The sequence below is a fragment of the Galeopterus variegatus genome, unplaced genomic scaffold (assembly GCF_000696425.1).
Source record: "Galeopterus variegatus unplaced genomic scaffold, G_variegatus-3.0.2 Scaffold747, whole genome shotgun sequence".
Lineage (NCBI taxonomy): Eukaryota > Metazoa > Chordata > Mammalia > Dermoptera > Cynocephalidae > Galeopterus > Galeopterus variegatus.
This window is the reverse complement of record NW_007726858.1, coordinates 148,988-162,916: the sequence shown is the minus strand read 5'-3', so window position 1 is coordinate 162,916 and position 13,929 is coordinate 148,988. Positions and strand designations below refer to the sequence as shown.

The following is a 13,929-nucleotide window of genomic DNA, read 5'->3' as shown; positions in this document are numbered from 1 at the left end:
AAGCCTGGCGTCTTCCTGTGGCTCCTCAGTTGGTGAGTGGCTGCTCTCATGTGTCTGGGAGGATAGCCACGCCATTTACTGAGATGTGAGTAGAAGGGAAGAGGAGTGGGCTGGCCTCCCTCTTTCAGGCTTGATATGCTCACGTTTGGCAGCTAGAACTACGTTCCATCTGGCCACACCCTTCAGGATATGATAGATTTCCACCAGTATTTTCACTGCTTGCTTGCTTGCTTGATTGATTGAAGAAGAGTGCTAAATTTTTAGTCCATCCTTGAAGGGCAGTTGATCGGTCCTTTTCTTATCTTAATTGACCTTCTTTGTCTTTTCTGTGCTACATTTTTTCTGTTATGATTTTTATTGTGATGGGTTCTTTCTAATTTGATCTTGAGGTCTCTCTGTTGAGAATGACCATAAGCCCTGACAGCCACTCTCTAGGAGAGCCCTGACCAGGGAGAAAGTTAGGTTCAGGTGTGTGTGTCAGGTGGGACACGATGAAGAGGTGAAACCGAAACACGTGAAACAGAAGAAATTTATTATTCACAGGTCCCAGAGAGGTTAGGGGTGCCAGCTGGGGGCCAACAGGAAGTCTGGAGATGACACGGAGCTCAACCAGTGGGTGGGATGCAGAGGAGGGGGGGATAGAGAGTGAGACAGAGAAGCCGTAGTCCTAATATTGGAAGTGACATCTCATCTCTTTTGCTGTATGCCATTAGTCACATAGACCAAGCCTGTGGCAATGTGGAAGAGGACACACAAAGGCATGAATCCCAGGAGGCAGGGATCATTGGAGACCATCTTAGAGGCTGCCAACCACAGATGGGTAGGTGGGGGAGATGGGAGGAAGAAGAAAAAAATGCCTCTACCCTGAAGCCTTCTGTCCGGTGGGGGAGGCAGTCAAGTAACATAAGTGCCCTACAAGGCAGTGGCTGTACTATTGGCATCAACAGAGTGTGGAGGGAACACTGGGGAGAAATCTATTAACTCTGCCCGAGGGCATCATGGAAGGTTTCCCAGGTGCTGGTACACCACGGCGTCCTTATTCAAGAACTGCCTAATGGTGCTCGGTATTAGGTTGGCATCTTTTTAAATTAAAGTTGCTGATTGAAGTGATTTCCCTGGACATTAAAAATAATAACCTGTCCTGTATAACAGCAATTTACTGTTTACAAAGTGTTTTTCCATGCATTGCCTCAGTCCACATCGCAGTCCTGGGAGGGAGACAGGTTTTATTGCTATTGTTTCTCTCAGTTGTAGATGAGCTGCTGAAGCTTCCATAGTCACCATGTCAAAGTCTCTGGGTCAGGTGCGGTAGGTTGGGGCTTGAGCCAGGGTCTCTCTAGTCCAAGCTTGGTGCTTTGGCCTCCATGCGTCCCTTGTGTTCCCCTTGAGTACTTCGGGCCCCTCATTTTAAAGCAGCAGTTTGGGTCCCCTTCTGTAAATGCATTACATGCATACTTGTCCATATCAAAGCTTATTTGCCGCTTTTATCCCCAGTCACTTGAAAGATTTTCTATTCATAAAGAAGCTTTATGAAGAAAATCACTCACAAAGTACAGAAATGTGAAGTGTGCTTTTATCAGCATCCATTGTGAAATTTCATTTTGCAAAATCCCCAGGGGGATTTGAACTTGCTCTTTGGGCCATTAGAAGGACCCGAATATCAGTTCTTTAAGCACAAATATGCTCAAAGGATGCCTAATGGCTTCATCTCTTGTTTGAGCCTGGCTATTTTGCAAGTTTTTTCTTAGTCCTCTGGGCAAGAAGGAAAAGGATTTTGAGTCTACCCAGGTGTATACTCTGAGAGACAAATTTCCTTTGTGATAAAAATGGTAGCATGTAGGGTGAGGATAGGTTAGTTACAATAATTCCTGTGTGACTAATAAATACAACTGTATGATCAGTTCAAAAAGTAATGTGTAGGGGTTTAGTGCATGAGCCTTGGGATCGAGCAGACCTGGATTTGATTGTGAGTCTGCTCTACAGCTCCAAGACCTTGGGAAAGTTACTTATTCTCTCAATGCTCTGGTGTCCTCATCTGTAAACAGGGTTAATACTAGCACCTTTCTCATAAGGCTGTTGTAAGGATTAAATGGGATACTACATGTAAAGAGTTTAACACATAGACATAGTTATAAGCATGACATAAGTGCTAACTTTCATGATGACAATGGTGACAAGTATTTGAGTAGCTTCTATGTGTAAGTTCATTTGTTTTTGTATTCATTCATGAAACATTATGCAGACGTTGTTAACAATGATATCTGTAAACAACTAGGGGCTTCAGTGAGTCTTTGAATCTCCTAAAATTATATGGAAAATTTTGTGCATGTGTTTGCTTTTCTGGGAAGAGTCTCAAAGGGATTCATGACCCCACAAAAGTTAAAAATAAAGTCTATGGGCTGGCCCGGTGGCGCACTGCTACAGTGCGCCGCTTGGGAGGCGTGGTGGCGCTCCCGTCCGAGGGTTCGGATCCCACATACAGACCGGCCGCTCACTGGCTGAGCGAGGCATGGGAGCAGCACCGAGGGCTGCGATCCCGTTGCCGGTCCCAGTCCGGTACGGGGGCGACACTGAGGGTTGCGATCCGTTGCCGGACATGGAAAAAGACAAAAAAAAAAAAAAAAAAAGTCTACATTGTGCTGAAGATACGGTGTTAGGGACACACAGATGATTCTGAGACTGTCGTCATCCTCAAAGTGCTCATAAAGTGGGGAGGCAGACAGACTTACAGACAAGATGTTGCAGAATGGGCTGTGATGGGTGGCAGCGACAGAGGCCACAGAGAAGGGAGAGCTGGTGGAACAGCCTCACGGAGGAGGGGTGGATGGGCAAGCTAAGTAAGAAGATCCTGGGCAAAAGGAATAACATGCAGAGACCCATCCACAAAACAGTAAAGTGCTGTCTCCTTAAAGTGTAAAAGGTAGTCTGACAGAGACAGTGCAAGAGCCCAAGGTGTAAGTGGCCCAACTTGAGGTGGGCAGGTTGGCAGAGGGGAGTTAGCGAGTGGCTTTCAGGCCAGGCTTGGAGTTTAGACTTGATCCTGTGGTCTAGGGGATGGCACTGAAGAGCTGTAAGCAAAGGAGTGACGTGGTCAGAGCTGTGTTTAAAGGTAAAAACTGCTCTGACTAAGGGGAGACCCTGGAGGAAAGGAGGTGGGGGAGGGGGCTGGCATGGTCCTTATCCAGGTGAGAGGTGAGGCCCCAGCTAAGGCAGAGGCAGTGGGGACTAAGGAAGGAAGGGAAACAAATATTAATTAGGAGAAAAACCAGAGGACTTGCTGACCAGTCAAATGTTGGGAAGGGAAGAGCCATGGGTGATTCTCAGGATTATGGCTTCTAATTTTCCTGTGGGCCCGGGACCTATTGGGCAACTGGTTAGCTACCATCAGGGACCTGAGACAAGTATGTCACACTGTTCCCAGTGCTAGAAATTCATAGTGTTATAAGGGAGGCGAGGGTAATGCATGAAATAATTTAAGTACAGACAAACCATGAGCAGAGTAAGTGCTGAGGGATCAGGAAGGTGACCGCTGTGGGCTCAAGTAGCTCCGAAGCCCTCCTTGTTATTGTATCTAGGGGCAATTTTTAGTTCTCATCTGGCTTGACCTCTCAGCCTCTCATGTCTCCTTTAGTTTTGAGACACTTTCCGCCTTGCCTTTTATGGCACCTGCTCTCTATCTCTCTGTTCCTTCTTTTTCAGACGGTTCAGTAGGTCCATCCTCCTCTCCCCAGGGCCTCCTGTGCCTGTGCTCTGGCACGGGATACAGCCCCACCTGCCCCGGCCTCTGCTTGCGTCTTATCCCGCAATACTTTCCTCCTGTCCCCTGTGCTTCAGGACTCTGACCTTCGCTCAGGCTTTCCAGTGTGCCACAGCCAGTCCTCCCTCTGGGCTTCTACATTTGTGCTCACTCTTGCCACCTCGTCAGCTCCTGTTCTTCCTTCTAATCTCAGCCCAAATAGCCCTTCCTCAGGAATAGGGTGACCGTTGCATTTATTGCTCAAACTGGGATACATTTGAGAGTGAAAGGGGGCATTAAGAACATCAGGAATAATAACTGGAACTGTCCTGGGCAAATGGACATGTCACCTGATGCAGGGTGGCTTTCTCTGACTGACTCCCCAGACGTGATCGGGTCCCCTGTGCTATCATTGCCTCTGGGCTTTCTTTCGTAGCCCTTACAGTGGTCTGTAGTGATGCATTTGAGTGACTATTTGATTCAACTCTTTCTCCCCAATGAATGGTGTACTCCGTGGTGGCAGACGTTTTTTCACTGTGTCTTTGGCACCTGAGACACATTTGCTATATAATATGTATGTAATGAGCATTTAATGAGTTAAATAAAGTAATGATTAAACCCAGATTTGTATTCTGTGTAGTGTCCAAAGCATTTTCATTTCCTTGTCTTGGTTGGTTCCATCGTTGTCTTGCCAGATTTCCTCATCTCAGTTTACTAAGGACACAGAGGTTTGACCAAGATCTCATAATGAGCGAGTGACAGAGACAAGTCTAGAAGTCTGAGGTCTTCTGACCCCCATCCCCTGCTTTTTCCAAAAGGGTTTGAAGAAGAGAAAAGGAAAGATGACTCCTAGATTTGGAACCTGGGTATCTGGGAGGACGGTGCTGACCTCGAGAAAAGTGGGGAGTGGAGTCTGGGAACTACCTGTCAGTTTTAATTGCTCCATGCAAATCTGAGCAGCATTCCAAGCTACAGAGAGCTCAGAGAAGAGTCAGAGATGGCCCCTCAGCCTCAGGGGGCTGAAGAAGACAGTTTTTTGTTTTGTTTTGTTTTTATTGTGGTAAAATATACATGATACAAAATTTACCATTTTAACCATTTTAAGGTATACATTTCAATTGCATTAAGTACATTCACTTTCTTGCGCAACCTTTACCACCATCCATCTCCAGAACGTTTTCATCTTCTCAAATTTGAACTCTGCACCTATCAAACACTGACTCCCATTTCCCCTGCAACCACAATCCCTGGAAAACACCGTTCTCCTTCCATCTCTATGAATTTGACAACTCTAGGTACCTCATATAAATGGAACCATACCATAATTGTCCTTTTGTGTCTGGCTTATTTCACTTAGCATAATGTCTTCAAGGTTCATTCATGTTGTAGCATTTGTCAGAATTTCACTCATTTTGAAGGCTAAATAATATCCATTATATGTATACATCACGTTGTGTTTATCCATTCATCTGTTGATGGGTACACTGAGTAGTTTCCACCCTTTGGCTATTATGCGTAATGCAGCTATGGGCGTTGGTGCACAAATATCTGTGTGAGTCCCTGCTTTCAATTCTTTGGAGTATATACCCAGAAGTGGACTTGCTGGATCACCCAGTAATTTTGTTTTCTACAGTGGCTTTCAATATTCCCAATATACAAAGATTCCAACTTTTCTATACCTTTGTCAATACTCACGACTTTCTGCTTTGATTTTGTTTTTGATAATAGTCATCATAATGGGTATGAAGTGGTATCGTGTGATTGTGATTTGCATTTCTCTAATTAGTGATGTTGAGTATCTTTTCGTGTGCTCATTAGCCATTAATACATATTCTTTGGAGAAATGTCTATTCAAGACCTTTGCCCATTTTTTAATTGTATTGTTTTTGTTGTTGTTGAATTGAAGGAGTTTTAAAATATATTCTAAATACTAATCCCTTATCAGATATATAATTTTCAAATATTTTCTCCCATTCCATGGGTTGCCTTTTCACTCTGTTCATAGAGTCTTTTGATGCAAATAAGTTTTTAATTTTGAAGTTCAATTTACCTATTTTTTTCTTTTGTTGCCTGTGCTCATGGTATCACATCCAAGAAATTATTGCCAAATCCAATGTTATGAAGCTTCTCCCCCTATGTTTTCTTCTAATGGTTTTGTTTGTTTGTTTGTTTGTTTTGACAGCTGGCTGGTATAGGGAGCAAACCCTGGACTTTGGTGTTATCAGCACCATTCTCTAACCAACTGAGTAACAGGCCAGCCCTCGAATACTTTCAATGTTTTTAGTTATTATATTTAGATCTTTCATCCATTTTGAGTTAATGTTTGTATATGGTGTGAGGTAAGGGTACAACTTTATTCATTTTGCATGTGGATATCCAGTTTTCTTAGCACCAGTTATTGAAAAGACTACCCTTTCCCTGTTGAATAGTCTTGTCACCTATGTTGAAAATCATTTGGCCATCTACAAAAGGCTTTGTTTCTGGGCTATCCTGTTCCATTGGTCTACATGTCTGTCTTTATGCCTGTATCACACTGTTTTTGTTTTCATTTTTTTTTAACTTATATTTCTTATTTTTTGATTTTTTAGAGCAGTTTTATGTTCACAGCCAATTTAGGCAGAAGGTACAGAGATTTCCCAAATACCTCTTAACTGCTCCCCCATACACAACTTCTCTCACCATCAACATCCTGCATCAGACTGATGTATTTGTTACAGTCGATGAACCTACATTTTTACACATCATTATCATCCAAAGTCCACAGTTTACATTAGGGTTCACTCTTGATGTATGTTCTAAGGGTTTTGAAAAATGTATAATGATATGTATCCAACACTGTAGTATCATACGGAGCGGTTTCACTGCACTGAAAGTTCTCTGTGCTCTGCCTGTTCATCTCTCCCTCCCCTTCAACCCTGGGAAGCCACTGATTTTTTCACTGTTGCCATAGTTTTGCCTTTTTCAGAATGTCATGTAGGTGGAATCATACAGCATGTAGCCCTTTCAGATTGGCTTGCTTCATTTACTAATATGCATTTAAGGCTCCTCTATGTCTTTTTGTGGCTTGATAATTCACTTCTCTTTAGTGCTAAATAATATTTCATTGTCTGGATGTACCATGGTTTATCTATCCATTCACCTATTGAAGGACATCTCTCAGGTTTTGGCAATTGGTAAATACAGCTGCTATGAACATTCGTTTGCAGGTTTTTGTGTAGACACAATTTTTCAACTCATGTGGATAAATACCAAGGAGTGCAATTGCTGGGTCATATGGTTATACTATGTTTAGTACTGTTGAGAAATTGCCAAACTGACTTCCAAAATTGTTGTACCATTTTGCATTCCCAACAGGAATTAATGAGAGTTCCTGTTGTTCCACATTTGTTGCCTGTATTTGGTGTTGTCGATGTTTTGGATTTTGGCCATTCCAATCAGTGGTATCTCATTGCAGCAGTGATATCTCATTGCTGTTTCACACAGTCTGATTACTGTAGCTTTGTTATAAGTTTTGACATCAGGAAGTGTGAGACCTCCAACTTTGTTCTTTTTCAAGATTGTTTTGGCTATTTGCAGTCCCTTGTTATTCCATATGAATTTTAGGAAGAATTTTTCTATTTATGTTTTAAAAAAATGTCATTGTGACTTGGTACAGACTGCATTGAATCTATACATCACTTTGGGTAGTATTGACATATTAACAATATTAAATCTCCTAATCTATGAACACTGAATATCTTTCCATTTTTTTGTTCTCCTTTAATTTCTTTCAGGAACATTTTGTAGTTTTCAGTGTACAGATCTTTCACTTCTTTGGTTAAGTTCATTCCTAACTATTTTATTCTTTTCGATGCTATTGTAAATGGAATTGTTTTTTAAATTTCCTTTTTGGATTGTTCATTGTCAGTGTATAGAAATGCAACTGATTTTTATGTGTTGATTTGTATCCTGCAATTTTGCTGGATTTATTATTTTTAACAACTTTTTGTGGAATCTTTAGGGTTTTCTATGTATAGGATCGTGTCATCTATGAATAGAGATAATTTTACTTTTTCCTTTCCAATGTGAATGCGTTTTCTTTATTTCTCTTGCCTATTGCTCTGGCTAGAATTTCTAATACTGTGTAGAACAGAAGTGGTTATAGTGGGCATCCTTGTCTTGTTCCTGATCTTAGAAGAAAAGCTTTCAGTCTTCTCTATCTTTGAGTATGATGTTAGCTGTGTAATCAGACAGTTTTAAAAAAAGAGTTTGAAAGGAATTAGGATTATGAAGTCCTGGGGCCTATTTACAATTGTGTTCCTCTGTATTCCTGGCATCTCACACAGTGTCTGGCATATAATAATTATTGAATGGATGGTAATTTTAAAAAATGGCAGTTTCTCAAAGCTGAATGATCTAAAGTATTGATTTCGTATTCATGAGGGTGGTAAGGACTGAGGGATGACAATATGAGGAAAAAGAGTCATCAGGTTGTCCACTGATGAGGAGCAAATGTTGGCCCCTCATTGCAGGCAACAAAACCACTTCGATCTTAGTACACTTTTCTTGGCTGGCCTGCTTTATAGAGAAGCCTCTCTGGTTAATTATTTTTTTTCTCATCTCTATATTAGCCTTTACCAAGTGGAAAAAAAATAACATATGTTGTGTCTCTTTGTATTTATGGCTACTGAATTAGTAACTTACAGCCTATTGGATGCAAAGAAAATCAGTGAAATGCTATAAATTATAGATGGAAGTTGTTAATGTTAATAGAGTGTATAACATATGCCTCACTTTGGCACAGCTTTGAAATAATGTGACTGATTCAAAAGGCTCGAGCCTGTCTGCCTTCATTTTAACTTGGAATGGTTGGAAAGCGGGAGTCACTCCATATCATCAATAACGCCATGTTCTTCCATTGGAACTCAGCCCCCTCAACTTGAAGAAGATAAAAATTCTGATGAACTACAGTCTTAGAATGGGAAAATCAAATTATTTTATTTAGTGTGTTGGCATTTCTCTTCATTTGGATCTTAACAAGCAAGTTCTAAATATGAACTAACAGTCCCCACTTTTCTCCTCTAACAAGGTCCTCTGAGTTACAGATTTTAAAAGTACGTTTTGTAGATGCAGAACTTGTTGATAACTTTGAGAAGCAGCAGGATGTAGTGGAAAGAACAGGCCCTTTGGTCTCATTGAGGGATTTCTGCCTACAAATAAACAAAAGCCTATAGCTTGTGCCAAAGAGGAATTACGAATACCATGAAGGTATTCTCAGGACACAAGGCGAGCTTACAGGATCCAAGGGCAGCAGGAGCAGCTGGGCTCATGAGGGTCTGGGCCCAGGACCTGGAAGCTATGAGGACTGAGGTCACTCAGTCTGTGTTTCCGGAGATACGTGGCCTCATCTCTATCTTTCCTCTACACCTGCTCCTTTCTTCTCTCTCAGCAGACTGGCTCCTTGGCTTCTCTGTGCACACAGCCAAGCGCAGCTGCCCAGCTCTGGCTATTTATCACTCCCAGTTCAAGGGCCAGCAGAGGCTGCCTGGTATCTCTGATTTCCAGATTCCTGCAAGAGGAAATATGGTTATTTTATGTTGAGTCAGATGGCCACTCCTGGTTTGTTCACTTATTAATTAGAAAAGTCTTTACTGAGTTTTAGGAACTATTTTAGGCACCAGGGACACATCCTGCCCTGTGGAGCTTCCGTGTGTGTGTGTGTGTGTGTGTGTGTGTGTGTGAGTGTGAGTGGGGGGGGCAGTGGAGGTGTGGGAGATAAAGAAAGAGAGAGAGACTCTGAAAGCTTATTTGGGGGGAGCTGGGTTGAGCGTTTCAGTTTTCAGAGAAAGCAAAGTATGGGCTTGGAATTTGGACAGACCTGGATTCAAATCCGTGTGCTTACCCTTGCCAGCTCTGTGTGACCTTGGGCATGTTAAATTACTTCTCTCAGCCCCAGGTTTTTAATCAGTAAAATAGGAACAATCCTTTATGGGGTAGTTATAAAGATTAAAGTGAAATAGTGCTTGTAAAGCCAGTAGACTAGTGTCTGCCACATGTAATCGGAGCCATGCCACTCTGAGCAAGTTATTAAACCTGTCTGAATCTGTGTCTTCATCTATAAAATGGGAAGGAACATCACGTACCTCACATGCTTATTATGAGGATTAAATAATGGGATGTATAACGGGGTGCTAGGAATTTGCACATAATGAACACTCAGTGTGCTCACTGCTCCTCTTGTCCTTGTTATTAAGCACATTTTTTCTCTTTCTTCTAGTTCCCATTTGGCCGACGCTTACCTTGCGATATCTACTGGCATGGAGTTTCATTTCACGACAATGACATATTCTGTGGTCAAGTGAACAAGTTTCCAGGTATCTACTGTTATTGTTGGCATTTAAAAATGTTTCTAGGGCTGAGACTCAGGGTACGCTCTTCTACAAAAACATGACAGTGTTTTGGAATCAAACTCAAGGACTCTTAATTGGGAGCTGCTGCCTGCACTCTGTTGCTGTGCTGTTACCTGGGGAGGGAAGTTAACACAGGACCCCTTATCTAATCAGGACCCAAACCACCAAGGGTTTGAAGATCGGAGGCAGGATTTTAGAATTTGAAGACAGGCTTTTTTGGTCTAATTCCATTGTTGGAAGAACATATTTTTACCTTTTGAGTTATAGATATAATATGGAGACCTGATGAGGGGATTATATTCTCAGAATGAAAAAAGAAACAAAACATTTCACTTGCAGAAAACAAAAGTACTGAAATTCTAGGAATATATCACAGAAATAGGGTATCAGCTTCCTTTTTCTTTAAGTATCATATTTAGAGGTACTTTTTAAAACCAGTCTCCATGCTGAGTACCAGGCAGCAGGCAGCCTCTGCCTTTCACCTGACGACAGTATCTCAGTGACACTTCCCTACAAGGAGGACTCAGAGCCAGTAAGTGTCACAGCCATCACATTAAGCTATCCCCTTATTCCACTCCCAGCCTCCCCATGTATCTTTTTATCTTGTTTTTTAACCTCTACCACTTTTTTTTGCTATGATTTATATTTTTCACTATTTTTTTTTTTTTTTTTCTTTTTTCATGTCCGGCAACGGATCGCAGCCCTCAGTGTTGCACCCGTACCGGACCGGGACCGGCAACGGGATCGCAACCCTCGGTGCTGCGTCCACACCTCACTCAGCCAGTGAGCGGGAACCGGTCTGTATGTGGGATCCGAACCCTCGGTGGGAGCGCCGCCGCACTCCCAAGCGGCGCACTGTAGCAGTGCATCACCGGGCCGGCCCATTTTTCACTATTTTTGACGGCTAAGTGAAGAGGGTGATTAGGGGTAGTGGGACTGCTTAGGGAGAAAGGAACATCTGGTTAGTTTGAGCACGATGCAGTCAAAGTGTCTTCCACTTATTTTTTAAAATGTTGGAGTATTTCACAAACCATATTATAATACAATAATAAGTAATTTTAAAAGAATATCACCCTGCATTTCATCCCTCATTTAACAAAACAACAATGCGAATATTTCTTTATTTCTTCCCAGACCTTAACCATGTTAATTTATCATTTTTACGTGGTTACAGTCAGAATGTAGTTGCCTGAATATAAAATGTTTTCTCTTAGTATTATATTATTTATGCTTTTTTTAAAGGGAGAATCAGTTTACTCTTTTTCGTTAACATTCTAGCCTAAGTCTTTAAGAAAACACATCTTAGAAAACCCAGTATTCGCACATTATACGCTGGCTATTACACGTCAACGAGGGGGTTTTCAACTAATCGTACAGACATACAAGGTCATTACAATAGGCCGCACTAGGCTGATATTCACTTAGAAAGACACAAGGCAGGAAACACAGCTTGCCAGTCAGTCAGTGTCAAGCATTTCTCTTCAGTGGAGTATTTGCAAGAGTTCCAGGGGCTAGTCTCTGGCCCCTCAAGTGATAGCTCAGGTGTGGGGAGACAAGATGCATATTGGCGAATGTGAGTCTTTCTTGGCTTAGATGCCCAATAGGGGCCAGTATCTCTCGTAACTACTCCATGTAATAGCTTCCAAAGTCCCCACGAGGGTCGTGTTAAGTTACAAGAATCACCACACTCAGGAAATCCTAGAGCTGTGGCTTCCTAGCAGGTGTTTATAGGATTTACCAATCAGGGATCACTTTAACTATGTGCTTTGTTACCCAGTAACACAGCTAACATTCCACCTTTTGGTTTCCAGGGGAACAGATATAGAAAGTTAACGCAAGGTCAAATTTGCCCTTAGAGAAGGAGAAAGGGGTTTGTTGGAGAACAAGAACGATTGTTGCAGCTGGGGTTCTTGCACACCAGTTTAAAGGGATAGCTATTATTTTCTCTGTCTTGCTGCTCAGAAAAGGATACTTTGTGAAGCCACGAAAAGGGCTTATTGGGATAATGGGAGAGCTCAATTTGAAAGAGAACAACTCTGAAGAGGACAGAGTTCCTAACACATGAGTCATCACATCAGGCTCGTTGACATTTTCCTCGCTTTTTCCTGCCGAATCCAAAGGCTAAGAGTAGGAAAGAAGCAGCAGCCATGGATCTACACTTGGAACACAAATGAGAAATGTAGAAAGAAGTATCCCCAAAGGACTAGTTTCATCTTTAAAGGTGATAAAAGAATATTTATTCCAAAGAAGAGAGTTTGCCCCATCACATGTTCCCCATGCAGTGATTGGAACATACAATTTTCCACTTTACTAACAGCGTTTAATTAGTTCTGATGACAAAGCAGGCTCTGGAACCTCTAGGCAGAGGAGCGGTGACGCCACACCCTCTGCCCTGCGAGACAGAGGAATCCTCAGCAATGGGGTGATTCCGTCTCTTATATATCTCATTATTCTAAAAATGCCTCTCCTATGCATTGTTTATTACTTAGAGCAAGTTCTAGTGGATATGCCAGGCAAGTGTAAACATTTTACATGCTGAATAAACTGAGAACTTTTGGATATACATATGGAAGTAATCTATTTTGTTTATATCAGTACATTAGATTTTAGTTACTTTTCTATGGTCAACTTCCTTATTCAAAATACATTATTATACCTTAACTGATGAATCAAGACTTTCTATGAAAATAATCTGATTTAGATATGTCTTTGCTTTCAGAAAGTCCAGATTTGCCAGTCTTCAGCTTACAAACAACAGTTTTTTGTAAACAGCCTGAAATATATGTCAGTACGTGGCAGGTGGTCCCCGAGAGACCACCATAAGGAGGGGGCTTTCTGTTGAGAGGGAGGGAGCTTCAGTGTGAAATCTGTGGGGGCAGCCAGCTGTCCATCTGGTCTGGGCTCTGGGGATGCAAAGACAAGGAGAAGGGCATGTAGAGAGAAGTCAAGTACAACGTAAGTGCCGTGCTAGAGGAAGCTTGGAATGCTGTGGGAGTTTGGAGCAAAGCCATATCACCTAATCCCGATTTGCCTGGGGTCAGGCAGGGTGAGAGATCCTGAAGAGAAGATTGGCGTGTGATCTGAGCCTCCAGGTATGGATGGGCCTAACCCCCACACCAAATAAGGGAGCAGAGTGGGTGCAAAGACAGAATGCTTCAAGCATTCTGCTCATTCAGCAAAGGCCAGGTGGCGCATGATGGTTAGAATGGGTCAAGTGAGTGGACAGTGGAGAGTGATAGGCAGGGACCCAAGTACAGCATTGTTACAGCCTGAGGGTCATGGAGAGCCACTGAGAAATTTTTAAGACAGAGAGTGACATGGGCCAGCTTGTATTTAGAAAGATGAGCCAGAAGGAGACATCGGACGTGGGTGGGAAGGTTGAAAGAGGAAACAGAGATACAGCGGAGAGGCTGCTGCTGTATCCCAGCACAAGGTGAACTGATTAGCAGCAATAGGAATAGAGAGAAGAGGACGGATCTGAAAGTATTTATTTGTTGTTTGGTGTTTGTAATGTATTTTTGCCAAGAATTATTGTTGTAAGTAATGTTTGGATTGAATAGTGCTCCAAATATAGCTCAGGGTTTTTTTTGTTTTGTTTGTTTTGTTTTAATTGGGTTAAGTAGGGCTGTGTGGGCAAGCCCATGGAGCGAACTGTTGTGCTCTTGGTTGACTCCAGTGGGATGAGACCCACCAGGCCTTGAGATTCCAGAGTAGCAGACAGCAGAACTCAGGCCTCAGAAGGAGTAGCAGGTGGAAAGACATTGGTATCAGAAGCTCCAGCCCGAGTTGGGGGGGGGGGGTTTC

The 13,929-nt window shown here is 42.3% G+C and overlaps 1 protein-coding gene across 1 annotated transcript in view; it reads left to right on the top strand.

The window, feature by feature from the left end:
- The window catches only part of LOC103589934 (tubulin polyglutamylase TTLL11), a 125,940-nt gene that overhangs the window by 38,644 nt on the left and 73,367 nt on the right, over nt 1–13,929 (top strand). Inside the window, exon 2 of the mRNA XM_008572019.1 lies at nt 9,993–10,089. The gene's annotated coding sequence lies outside the window, so the exon portion shown is untranslated. The remainder of the gene's footprint in view (nt 1–9,992; nt 10,090–13,929) is intronic.